Genomic DNA, 14,869 nt, shown 5'->3' with positions numbered 1-14,869 from the left:
CCAGCTATGTCACAGGCATATGGATGGGGGTGGCATTGAGACAAGATGGCTGTGGGAAAACAGGGACTTGCTTGAGCTCTCCTAAAAGTCCCTCCAAATACCTGTAAAAAATTACTCTAAACAAATTTAAAAGCTACAGAACCCATGAATGACAGAGTGAAACAAGTCTCTAGCCCAAGACGGCCTGGATGGTCACTGGGAAGGGTCTATGGCACCTTGCTGGGAGCAGAGCTCAGCCCAGCATAGGCCAGGCTAGGATACACCAGGCCCAAGTAGACTGGGCAAAGCAGGCCTCAGACCACTGAATCACTGGCAGCTGCTTCCTGAACTCCAAGCCCACAGACAGCAGGAGGAATCAAGTGGTTGATCAGATCAGGAGTGCAGGGATATCTTTGCTCATGCTGAGGCAGGGTTCTCCTGCTTTGCCCTGGAAGAACTCTTGAGGTGGCTGTGGACAGAGAGTCCTCCTGGTAGTTAAACAGCAGAAAGGAATACCTGCACTCATAGTCCAGAGCACAAGCCAGGAGAGGAGTATTATACCACCTCAGAATAAAAGTAGCTCGAAAATAGCAGTGCAAAACCCTGAAGCTTGGGACAGAGCACTCTCCACTCTGGAAGCAGTCAAACCATGACAAAGAGCTCAAAGGTCAAGTAATTGGCTTGGAAAATGAGCAGAGAGTGTAAAAGGACTCAGACTGTAAAATCTGATTTTGGTGACAAAGAAGATCAAAACATACAGCCAGAAAAAGTCAATAAAGTCAAAGAGGAGCTTTTAGGCCTCATGGGTTTAAGTTGCATGTTTGTGATACTTTTAGGTCCCATGCGTGAATTGCATGTTCATGACTCACATTTGACCCTGAACAAGATATAAAAACCCTGAGTCTGGCATTCTCCACAGGGGCTCTCAGTCACTGGAAGAGTGGCGTGGGACTCTGTGCAGTCATTTTAAGAGCCCCTGGCTTGTGAACCCAGATGTTTATGCTTTCCTGGTAACTATGAATTGTGATTTGGTCTGTTTATATTGAGTATGTTTGTAATTTGTTTGTATTTCCTCTGAAGTTCAGGTTGCTGTCTTTTACTCTTGAACTATGTGAGTTTTATTTGTTTGTGTGATTAAAGTAAGATTGGTAAGCCCTTAATATTACTTTCCTTAGTAAAGCAGTTCAAAGAACCTGTGTTGGCAGCTTTCTGTGTGCTGGTTTTTGTTGGTTTTACACAGCCATAGTAGCTGCTAGCCAGATTGTTGTTACATAAGGTAGTTGAAGGAAATATACGTAGACATACACAGACATATACATGTACACGTACATGCATACATGCATATACACATATGTATGTGTATCTATGCATATATACATATACATGCATACACACATACACACACATATCTATATCTATATCTATATCTATATCTATATCTATATCTATATCTATACATGGAGGGCACAGGGTGCTTGAATATGAAGGGATGATACCAAAAAAATTATGGGTTGACAGAGGAATGTATTGGAAGAAGGAGAAAGGGAGAGATAGAATGGGGGGTAAAGTACCTCACATAAAAGTGTCAAGAAAAAGCTGTTATAATGAAAGGGAAGAGGGGGTGGGTGAAAGAGAATGACTGAACCTTGCTCTCATTGGATTTAGCTTAAGGAGGGAATAACATACATACTCAATTGGCTATCTTCCCCTAGACGAAGGAAGGGGATTAGGGGATGGGGAGGGATGATAGAAAGGAGGGCAGATTGGGGGAGGAGGTAGTCAAGAGCAAACAGTTTTGAAAAGGGACAGGGTCAAAGGAGAAAACTGATTAAAGGGGCACGGGATAGGATGGAGGGTAATATAGTTAGTCTTTCACAACATGACTATTATGGAAGTGTTTTGCATAACAATACATAACTATGTTGAATTGCTTGCCTTCTCAAGGTGGGTGGATGGGGAGGGAAGAAGGGAGAGAATTTGGAACTCAAAGTTCTGAAAACAAATGTTAAAAAATGTTTTTCACAGGCATATAGTTGAGAAAAAAAATGTGTGCTGGATTATTTCAACTGCTCCATTCCTCCTCTTCTATTAAGTTTGTTTAACCAAATAACAGTAGATGTATAGCTATTGCCTTGGGTAGTGAGGCTGATGAGTGGTAAAAATGTGACAGTTTTTGTAATTGCATAAATTTTCTTAAATGCTTAATTGTTCAACCTTGGGATCTATTGGGTTATTTTTTTTCACCTGCTGAATACACAGAATGTATTCTTTTCACACTGAGTCTACCAATCAGTGGTCCTAGGTAGGAAAAGAAGACCAAGATTCATGGCTACAATAGGTGAGCACAGATGCAGAAAGAATTACAACAAATCTCTACTGGATATTTAAGTACCTGATCTGGAAGATGCAGGCACTGGGCCAATACTTCCATATTCTACAACTTGTAGAAATCAGGACTAAGTAATTTAGACAATCATGCTTCATTGCCCTGGTGGAAGGTGGGGAATAGAGAAATAATTGAGAAGAGAGCAAGGTGTTTTCCCCACAATCCCAGGAAGCACTGAGAAATGTTAATATAAATGAGTAAGATATTGTTCATAAACTGTGGGAGTAAAGAAGACAAACATTTGTGATTATTATCACCCAATTCAAAATTAAGACAGAGATATCCTTATGAGGTGCAGGGCTAACATGTTCCTTAACACCCTGAGAATATTTGTAAATGAACCTTGAGCTTAGGAGAACCATGTAAGTTGAATGTTAAAGATGACTTAACAATGATGGAACATGTTTTACAACTGTAAACACCATATTTCAGAGTCATCTGTACACTTCCACTATTCTAAATTGCGAAGATAACACAAACCAATAAGCACAGACATGACAATATGAAAGTAGGGAAGATTCAATTAAATTGTATTCATGACTTCTGTACTCTATTGATTTTGAATCCAAAGCATTCAACACATATTGCTAAACCCAAATTCTAGTTGCTTTTGAATGAATTTGATTTCTCTGAGAATTTCTCCAAAAAATTAGATTTTTTCATGACTAAATGAATCATTGTTGACAACTTTTGCTACCTTCATCCCATCAGGAGCAATATGAAGTTGTGTAATCAATTACAAGAAACATTTTTATAGAAAAGCCCAGAAAATTCATTTGCTGAATAACTCTTAAAATACCTTTGACTCCTACTGATTTTGAATTTTGTTTTGTTTTCAGGATGCCTTTTGGCAGTTTGACCAATGTGAACAGACCTAATGAAATGGCAACAATGCTTTTTTCTGAAAAAAAAAATAGATGAGCATCAGAGAGCTGGCAGCATCCCTTTGGGTGTTACCAGCTGCCAGCTTGCAAAGTCAATGTAGTGACTAAAGTTGTAAAATGTAGTTTTTAATTTGTTTTTATGGTCTGATAAGCATGACATCCATCCATGACAAAACAACCACCCCCACCTGTCCATGTCAAATACATTTTAGCCTCAAATGAAAAAAGCATCTATTCAATAAGCACCTTTAATATAAAATTTGCATACAACCATATTTATAGACATTTAAAATGTGCATACTTAAATGGTAAATTTGTGTTTCTACACAAAAGGAAATTTGAATAGTTACCTAATATATTTCTCAAACGTGGATTGTCATTCTGGATAAGTCAGACAAAAGTCTCTGATGTTTCCTGCAATGAAGCCAGTGCCTAGCACTAACAGGTGTTTAATGAATGCTGTTGATTGAGTGAATGAATCAATAATTGAATGAATGAATGAGTGAAGAGGAATTTACTCTATAGTGAGATAATATCCAGAAAATTTTATGAGGAAGTATTATGTGCTACTACAGCAACTGAACCTTATTAATATTGATATTTTGACTAGAAAGAGAATGAGGAAATAAGGAAGTTGTAGCTAAATGGTTCTTCTTGGAACAGAAAATAATGGAGTTGGTGGATAGTTTTATGATCCAAACAAAGAAAACAAGATGCTTCATATCATGGGATACTTGGACATTTCCCTTTGAAGTGCTTATGTTGACACTAAGCAAATAAAGGACCACGAATATACTTGCACCTTATGAGCAATATCTCTTAAAGCAAGAACCTGAAAAATTCTGTGAAGAACCTAATAAATGTATTGAAACCAATAAATCAAATGCACCTTGGTTCAATCCATGCAAAAACGGTCATAGATTCATAGATATGTAAAAGTGAATTGGATAATATTGTTGAGGATTAAGGAATCACAAGTCAAGGGCTAAGGCAGCGTATTGAAGATACCTCATTCTGAGATATCGTGAATACTTTTTTTTTTTTCAAAAAGAGTCAGAAGGTTCTAGATGTGGTAAGCAATGAACATCTCAAAAATAAAATAAATTTGACTCTAACATAATGTAATCCAATAAAGTTCAGGGATCCCAGTCTCAATCACCACTCTCACAGGTGATTTGTGATAAGTTTAGCCATATCTTGAACCCAGAAATCTAGATGTACCTCAGAAGTACCTCAGAGACAATGATGTGTCTTTTATGAATGCCATTAGCTTAATTCATCACTGCTGTGCTTCTGACCCTCATTCCCCTCAAAATTCATTTAGTTAGCCAGTCTTATTTATCTTTAAATTATACTTACAAAGTAGAAGATTAAGAAGAGTTGGTGTAAAACACCCCCTGAAAATGTCTATAACTCATTCTTCAACAAGTAGATGTAAAATCCATAGAGGAATGGGCTGAACCTTAGAGGGCACATGTGGCAATGGAGTGACTCAGACCTGGATTGCTGGAAGTCCTTTTCTTCCATTTCTGGAATGGGAGTTCACTATAGGCATGGTGTAGTGCTACTATTGTGATCCTTGAAGAGCTTTAAGTCTAGTCAGCCTGTCCTTGTTTCCTGATCATGCATTCAGTGCCACCAGCTCATCTGTGGATGCTATTTAGGGTTGTTGCTGAATCATTTCCACTGTGTCTGACTCTCTGTGACCCCATTTGAGGTGTTCTTGGGAAAGATACTGGAGTGGTTTACCATTTCCTTCTCCAGCTAATTTTATTTTTTTCCGGGTGAGGAACTGAGGCAGAGTTAAATGACTTGCTCTGGTTCACACAGATAGTAAATGTCTGAGGCTGGATTCAAACTCAGTTCCTCCTGACTCCAAGATGGGAGCTCTAGCAACCCTCTACCCCCAACTACTATTTAGTACACCAGTGGAAATATGAGAGTTCAAAATTCTCCAACATTCCCCCCATGGCAAAAGGCAGGGCCACAGGGAGAGGAACGTCGCCAAGGACAAATCTGAGATCTTTGTTTCATAGAGACGAAGTGGTTGTCCAGATGTTCCTATATGCAAATTAAATTGTGTTCATTATATTGAGCCCTAAAGCTCTACAGACTTTAATTTCTCTATCACATATTTACAAATAAGACATGGACAAGAATGTCAAAAACTGGGTGTCCATCGATGGTGCTGGTGGAGATAATATAAATCATGGATCATTTGAAGCATAGAAGTAATAAGAACTTAATTATGTAGAATTATAGAAGTAGAAACAGCTTAACTCTATAGAATCAATGTATGAGAATTATTGTTTTTATTTCTATTCTAGTTAAATTTCCCCTCCTTCAGGGACATAAACACTTATTTCTAGAATCCTAGAAGCCCAGATTTAACAAAGGACTGCAGAAGTTGTCCAATCCTATACCCACCTAGAGAATTCTACAATATCAGTGACAAGCGATATCCAGTCATCAGTGTTGAGAAACTCACTTTGATAGCTATCTGTTCTATTTTGAAGTAACTTTCCGTCATTAGGAACTTCTTCATTATATTGAAACAAAACAAGACTTCTGGTAATTTCCACATCCATAGGTTCTGTCTGGGGGCATCTTTATATAATATATTATACTCAACTACCCCCCCATCTCTCAATAATCACAAAATCTCATATTGAGAAGGGGCCTTGGGTGAGCTAGACCAACCTCTAGTCTAACAATAGGATAATAATGTTGTATAAAACATAAATATATCAGTGATCTATTTACATAGTAATTGACATGCATCTCCTCAACCTTCTGAGGCATAAATTTAAAACCAGCTCACAATTTATGAGTGAGAGTTAATTTTAACCATTTTTGTAATCAGTCTTTCCTATTTTAAAAGAGGATTGTGTGTATTTTTTTGCATTCAGGTTAGACAATGTAAAGAATTCACTTAGTGTTGATTGCAGAGAGACGAAATACAGATTTTTTTGAAGACTGACCTGTATAAAGAGTTTAAAAAACTGCCTCTAAAAGTGCTTAGAGATATGTAAATTTACAAAAATTGCTTTGAAAATCATTTAAACCATTTCCAAGTTTTAGGGTAGGTGGGACATGCTAGTATATGTTTGCAATTTATTAATAAGTGAGATCCTTGGGTACCTCTGAAAAGTGTCTTCATTGTCCACAGTGATGACAAGTGGCATAATATTAACTTCTTCTAGAAGAATTGGATGGAACATCTCTGAAATGCAATGCCAATATACGTGACAATATATGCGCTTCTATACAACACACATCTGGGTTACATTTTTCCTTCTCAGAGATTCATTGAACCATGAGGTCGGAAAGAAATATACTTAGGTAACTCAGCCTAAATTCTTTGTTTTACAGATAAGGAAACTGGTGTTCAGAGAGAAAGTGACATGATCAAAATTAAAACAGTGAATTGATGTCAAAGCCCTTACCCAAAAACTGGGGTCTTGGCTACCTGTCGTTAGGTATTCTCTATTCTTTCTGGTATCATCAGTCCTACAGCCAACCTTCAGTTCCACAGAGCCCCAGAGTCAGAATTGATGAAGGGTCAAACATTAACATAAGAATTAGAGATTCTTTAAAGAAATATGTGTTTTTTAGGCAGAAACACTTAAAAAAATTTTTAATATATAGAAATATACTTATATAATAGAATAGAAATATAGAAATAGTATATAGAAATATAATTTGCAGAAACAGCTTTTTTCCCTCAGAAATTTAAACCATTTGAGGGCAAAATGGATTTATTCTTGAATTTCATTCTCAAGCTTTTAACTAAAATAAATATAGCTTTGTCAGAGTCTGTTGAACCACCCAAAGAAGATATTTCATGTGTTTATTTCTACATAGCCATATTACAGTTATTCTATTATTATAAGTTTAGTTGTATATAATACAGACTCTACTTTATTCTATATGATCTCATAATAAAGACAAGTTAGGTGGAGAAATTCATAAGTATCTAGCCAATTTCAGATAGTTGAGAGAGAAAATTGAAGTAATTTAAGCAATTATGTTGCAAGTACTAAAAGGAATTCAGTATGGGACCTTAAAAGAAACAGTAAAATGAAAATAATTTTTTGATTCTATGCTTCTTCTCAGTCCTTGGAATTTGTGTTTGTATGTGGAAAATGAAGATTTTAGCTGGAGACATGTTTATGTTTCACATGGAAAATAGGAAAAAAGTGTGGGTATGTCTGCTTATAGGGAGCACAGCACTGATTAATATTACTATGTACCATGAGACTTCTGCAAAATCCCAATTTTTTCCATGTCTGTTAAATTTAGAATAAAATGCAGTTGTTATGGATATATACAAGATAGTTTGGGTTTTTGACAATAGTTATTTATGCCATTTAGAACAGAAAATCTCCTTGAAATATATTTTTTTTTAAATTAGAAGATGTGAACAACCAGTTTTAGACCATAATTCTAACCTTGTTCTTTCCCTTTTAATAATTAAATGTACTAATGTTTTATTGATTAAAATTGGAATGTATTTCAAAATTTTATTCTAAAACTTAGATGTGAGAGAGTGTGATAGATGAGAAATAGTGTGGCATTTTAGGAAGAATCCTGAATTTCAATCTCAGTTACAGTTATTCCATTTGCAAAATTAATTAACCTGGATAACTTGCTTAACATCTCCGATCCTTAATTCCATATTCTGTAAAAGATGATAATAACATTTACACTACCATCATCACAAAGACATTCAAGGAAAGGGTGTTAAATATTTAATATTATATGTAAATGCAAACTATTGATATTTTTTTAAAAAATGGAATTTAGAATAACAGAATATTAAGGCTATAAATGACCATAGAAGTCATTTAGTCAAAACTTTCATTTTATAGAGAAGTAAAATGAGACTCAGAGAGGTTAGATAAATTGTCCAAGATCCAACCATGGCTAATTTTTGGAAGAGTTAGACCTAGAATTTGTCATCATATTACAATATAACACATTTTCCACTATATAGAATTGCCTTGGGTCATGGTTTTTCTTCACTTATGAGATTATAATTAATTTTACTTAAACAATAATAACATTAAACACTTATGGTATAACTTCACAACTTTCTATATATTTGCTGTGCAACTGATGTAGCATCTGTCTCTCACCATACATGATTAATCATGTGTCAGTTGAATAAGTCATAATATGGATATTTAAATCAGTTATCATAACAACATCAAATACTAAATAGGTCATGCCAGAGCATTGCATCTTTGTTTCTTGCTGTCATCTATAAGCAACTACAAAATGAAATGTGACCTTTGCAAGAGGATTGTTTTTTAGGCCTTTGTTTCTAGGAAAATGTGCTGGAAGAGATTATTCCTCGATATGTCATTTATGGTTTAAATTTGGTGATCTTCCTTTACTTACACTGAACAATATCTCCCACTCATTTTAATGGGCAATTATGTCAAGCATATAAATCTTAACTTAATAGTGTTCACTGTTCCAATGCAATAAAAATGTCTGAGCTCAATTTTACAATGTTTTAGGAAGGGGATTTCTTAGTTGGCATATTTAATCTTAAGACAGTATAGCTCTTACGGCAACAAGAAAATTTTCAGTATCATACAGTGCCCTATAAATTCACAATGACAAACTAATTATGTTAGATGAAGCAGCACTCCAGCAAAGGTTATTCTGGTATTTCTTTAGTCTGGTAGTTCATAAATTCTAGGAGCTTATATTACAATTCAATAATGAAAAAAAAAAGAAATCACAAAAAATTGCACTGATGACAAGCAAGATTTGCTAGGACCAAATTATGCCCAAGTAGCAGAATTTTGTAATTAGATTGTATCATAATAATAAAAATGAAGAGCAAGTTCGGTGATTTTTATATTAAGAATATTTTCTTAGAAGATAAAAATTAGAATACAGAAATTATTGTCTGCCTTTATCCAAAAATATTTCATTTTGTTACAATCCAAGTTTTAACAGGTTTTTATAACATTTGAAGTTTTCCATGCAACAGCATTTCTTTTTTTTGTTTTTTTTTAGTCATCTAATTAGTTTTTAAATTAACTTATTTTTAGTTTTTGACATCCACTTCCACAAGATTTTGAGTTTCAGATTTTCTCCCCATCTTTCTCTTCCCCCACCCCAAGACAACATGCATTCTGATTACCCCTTCCCACCATCTGCCCTCCCTTCTATCACCCCCTGTTTCTCTTATCCCCTTCCCTTCTGTTTTCCTATAGAGCAAGATAGATTTCTAAACCCCATTGATGGTATATCTTATTTCCCAGTTTCATGTAAAAACAGTTTTTAACATTCATTTTTAAAACTCTTAGGTCCACATTCATTCCCTTCTACCCTCCCCACTCACCCTCATTGAGAAGGCAAGAAATTTGATGTAGGCTATACATGTATAGTCATGCAAAATACTTACATAATAGTCATGTTGTGAAAGACTAACTATATTTCCCTCTATCCTGTCCTGCTCCCCATTTGTTTATTCTATTCTCTCCTTTGACCTTTTGTCATCTCAAAAGTGTTTGCTTCTGATTACTCCTCCCCTATTTGCCTTCTTTTCTATCAACCTCCAAACACCTGAAAAAATTAACCTAAAAAAATTCTGAGGCAGCAGAACGCATAAATGACAGAGTGAAACCAATTTCCAGATTAAGACAACCTGGAAGGTTGACAGCAAAAGTCTGTCACATAAGTCTGAGAGAGGAATGCAGTCAAGCATGGGCCATGGTGGCATAGACTAGACCCCCAACAATTGTGGAGTAGGCTTCGGGAGTGAATCAATGGCAGCTATAACAGTTTCCAGAAATATCAATCCACAAATAGCAAAGACAATTTAGAAGGTCATTAGTAAAGGTCTGTGGGACCTGGGTGAGAGAGGAGCATGGTCTAGCCCCAGCCCTAGTCTCTACCCCAGGGCAGTGACTGTGGTGGCAGTGCCAGTGACAAATTTCAGAGACATTGTAAAATTGAGTTCAGACATTTTTATTGCACTGGAACAAATGGAATAACTGTAACTGAGATTGAAATTCAGGATTCTTCCTAAAATGCCACACTATTTCTCATCTATCACACTCTCTCACATCTAAGTTTTAGAATAAAATTTTGAAATACATTCCAATTTTAATCAATAAAACGTTAGTGTTTGGAGGGGTATGGGGGAGAGCTCAAATAAATCCCTGTTTTCACTCCACCATGTTGGCTCTGCCACCAATACAAATACATTTCAAAACATCTTTTCATGCCACATTTTCTCCTAATAAAATAAAATTAATTAGATGTGGCAATATCTATTTTTTCTCAAGAAACAAAGTACCTTCTGCCCCTATGTCTATATATGATTTCTAACATTTGCTACTGATTTTAAAACATGCTTATAAAATGAAAATAATTATATTTTTGCTTAAATTCTTCCAAACCAGACAATGACATGGATATATGTAAAAATGAAACCTCAGAGCTGACATTAGTGTCTAGTTTGAGGCAATAGTGTCAAAATACTGTGGAAGCACATTATTCTAGAGTTGAAAGGGACATCAGAAACAATCTAGTATAATTTGCTTATTTTATAGATAATTATTATAGCTCACACATAACAGTTTATGGTTTAAAATGCATATTCTTCAAAATAGTCCTGTGATATAGGTGGAACAAGTACTATTATATTTATTTTATAAATGAGTATGGGAAATGTCAGAGCTAGAATGTGAAGCTAGATCTTTTGAGATCAAGGCTAGTATTCCTTCAAATATACTATGTAGCTTATATGTAGTAAAATAATTCTTACTAATTTTAATCATAGTTTCCACTTGTGGCCAACTGTCTGTATATATTCTTCCCTTCTTTGGCCAGCTCAAATGAGAGTGAAGTTTATGTCCCCCTCTATTTCCACCCTTAGGAGTTTGTATAGACTTATACTTACATCCAAATTATGTGAGATAACTTCCCCAAGTTACCTTTTCCTTGCCCCTTCCCCAATATTTTGCTCTTCTCCTCCATTTTAAGAATATTCAGACGTAACAGAATAGCTCTGAGGCTTTCTCTCTGATTAAACAGGCCTCTATGACCCTTATGATTCTAGGTTTCAGAATAACACATTATTTCCTCAAATTAGAATATAAGCAATTTATCCTCGATTTATCACTTAGCATTTCTTATTTGTTTTTATCTTTTAAATTTATGCTAACTCAAGTGTTTGGTCACCTAAACTTCTATATAGCTCTGATATTTTCATCAGGAATGTTTAGAAATTCTCCATTACATTAATGATCAAATTTTCCCCTGTAAGAATATATTCATTTTTGCTCTGTTTGGCTATTCTTTACTTAATTCAGTGTCTCCTTCAGGAATACTGTATTCTACAATCTCTTTGTAATGGCAAGCAGGGTAGGACATCTTGGTTTTTTTTTTCTTTTTGAGTGCTTTTCAGCACTAAGGCAATCAAGTGCATTTGAGTCTTGCCTTTGTTGTAATCAAGAGTTTTGAATGAATCAAGAGTCTTTGATGACCTGCTTAAGCATCTAAGTCACGTGAGTTTGAGTCACATGCCTGTGATGCTCTCTGACCCTGAAGAAGTATATGCATACTTGGAGGTTAGTATTTTGCTTTGGGGGCTCACTCATTGGAAGAGTGTTCATGTGGAGACTCTGTGTAGCCTTTAAGGAGCCCCCAGGCTTTCAAAACGCAGATGTTGGTGCCTATCTCTCTCTGGTAACCATATGTATTATTATGGTCAGACAGAAGCCTCTCTGTTGGTGTGTGTTATTTTGTTCTGTTTATACTTTCTGCTTGTAATTTCTGTTTGTATTATCTCTGAAGTCCAGGGTGCTGACTTTTTCCCCTGAACTAAGTGAATGGTATATATATGTTTTATTAAAGTAAGATTGTTAACCCTTTAAAGTTGTTTTCCTTAGAAAAGCAGATCAAAGAATGTATGATAGATAGCAGCCCTCTTGTTTGCTGCCATTATTAGACTCACACCTCCACAGCAGCTATTAACAGCATTGTTGTTACACTCTCCTCCTTTACAGTTGTAGCTGATAAATAGTTTGTGGTTCTGACTTTATCCTTAGCACTTGAATGCTTTTTTTTTTCTTTTTGAGTATTTGAAGGTGTTTTAGTTAGACCTAGAATCTTTGTATTTTGTCTGCAATCTCCCTGGGAGTTTTCATTTGGTTTCTCTCTGGAGGTGACCAATGGATTCTATTTCAAATTTACTCACTGGTTGTAAAAGGTATGGTAGTTTTAATATTTCTTGAAAATTATTTCTAGGCTCTTTTGCCATGGTCCTGGATTTCAAGTGGTTCAATAATTCTTACTTATTTTTTTTTTGTATTTGTTTTACAACTCAGTTTTTTACATGATATTTACTTGTTCTATTCACCCATCTTTTGACTATATGATAATATGTCTTGCTTTCTCTTGCAATCATTGTCTTTTATTTGTTTCATTCTAATTTTCAGGTAGTTTGTTGTTTAGATGAGGTTTTGTTTATCTTGGGCTAAGCTGTTAATCTACTTTCCAACTTCCCAATTCTGTTTTTTCTTCTCCATAGCTCATCTATTTTCCAATATTTTCCCCTTAGGACTCTAATTTAATTTAGAAAACATAAGAAATTACCTGGATAGTTGAATTTGTGGTCAAATTCTGTTTTTCTTTGTGGTTTTGCTAATAGATGATTTGGAGTCCATCTATTCTTCTGGATGTGATTCTTGAACATTCCTATCACCACAATAGCTTTTCATGATGGGATTATTTCTTGTTGTTATTATTTTTTACTTATTTTTTGGCCTACATTCTGATTATAGACTATGTACAACTATGGAGAAAAGTACTGGGCTGATCCGATTGCTGCTGTTTTTTTATTATTAATTTTTTTTTTTATTTTTAGTTTACAACACACGGTTCTACATAATTTTGAGATCCAGATTTTCTCCCGTCCCTCCCCCCTCCCTCCCCAAGACGGCATGGAATCTCATATAACTACCATGTATAACTTCTCATTGAATTAATTTATACACTAGTCAAGTTGTGGAAAAGAATTATGACCAATGGGGTGAATCATGAGAAAGAAGAGACAGAACCAAAAAAAAAAAAAAACCAAAAACAAAAACAAAAGAGAAGAAAAAAGGCGAGCATGAAGTGTGCCTCAATCTGCATTCAAACTTCACAGTTCTTTCTCTGGATGAAGACAGCATTCTCCATCGTGAGTCCCCTGGAGTTGTCCTTGCACCTTACGTTGCTGAGAAGAGCGAAGTATGTCAGGGTTGGTCCTCACAGAATCCATATATCTGTGGTTGTGTACAATGTTCTTCTGGCTCTGCTCTGCTCACTCAGCATTATATCGTGTAGGTTTTTCCAGATTGTTACGAAGTCCATATCATCCCCATTTCTTATGGCACAATAGTATGCTATTACCTTCATATACCACAGCTTGTTCAGCCATTCCCCAATTGATGGGCATCCCTTTGATTTCCATTTCTTGGCTACCACAAAAAGAGCCGCTATAAATATCCTTGTACATATGGGTCCTTTTCCCGCTTGTGTGATTTCTTTGGGATACAACCCTAGAAGTGGTATTGAGGGGTCAAAGGGTGTGAACATTTCTATAGCCCTTTGGGCATAGTTCCACACCGCCCTCCAAAATGGCTGGATCAGCTCACAACTCCACCAGCAATGCAACAATGTTCCAATTTTCCCACATCCTCTCCAGCATTTGTCATCCTCTTGTTTTGTTATTTTAGCCAATCTGACAGGAGAGATGTGGTATCTAAGAGTTGTTTTGACTTGCATTTCTCTAATCAGTAGTGATCCAGAGCATTTTGTCATATGCCTATAGATAGCTTTAATTTCTTCCTCTGAAAACTGCCTGTTCATATCCTTTGACCATTTCTCAATTGGGGAATGGCTTGTATTCCTATATATTTGGCTCAGTTCCCTGTATATTTTAGAAATGAGGCCTTTATCAGAGAAACTAGTTGTAAAGATTTTCTCCCAATTTTCTGCTTCCCTCCTAATTCTTGTTGCATTGGCTTTTTTTTGTACAAAAACCTTTCAATTTAACATAATCAAAATTATCTATTTTGCATTTTGTAATGCTCTCTATCTCTTGTTGGGTCATGAATTCTTTACTTTTCCATAAATCTGATAAGTAAACTATTGCTTGCTTTCTCAAATTACTTAGAGTATCAGATTTTACTCCTAGATCATGAACCCATTTTGACTTTATTTTGGTGTATGGTGTGAGATATTGGTCTATGCCCTGTTTCTGCCCTACCATTTTCCAATATTCCCAACAGTTTTTGTAAAATAGTGAATTATTAGCCCAGAAGCTGGCCTCTTTAGGTTTATCAAAGAGTACATTGCTAAACTTGTTGATTCCTCCTATTTGCGTGCCTATCCTATTCCACTGATCCACACCCCTATTTCTTAACCAGTACCAGGCAGTTTTGATGACTGCTGCTGTGTAGTATAGTTTAATATCTGGTATGGCAAGTCCACCTTCTCTAGCATTTCTTTTCATTAATACCCTAGATATTCTAGACCTCTTGTTTTTCCAGATGAATTTTGTTGTTATTTTGTCCAGCTCAGTAAAATAATTTTTTGGTATTTCGAT

The sequence above is a fragment of the Trichosurus vulpecula genome, chromosome 1, assembly GCF_011100635.1.
Source record: "Trichosurus vulpecula isolate mTriVul1 chromosome 1, mTriVul1.pri, whole genome shotgun sequence".
NCBI lineage: Eukaryota > Metazoa > Chordata > Mammalia > Diprotodontia > Phalangeridae > Trichosurus > Trichosurus vulpecula.
This window is presented reverse-complemented; position numbering follows the sequence as displayed.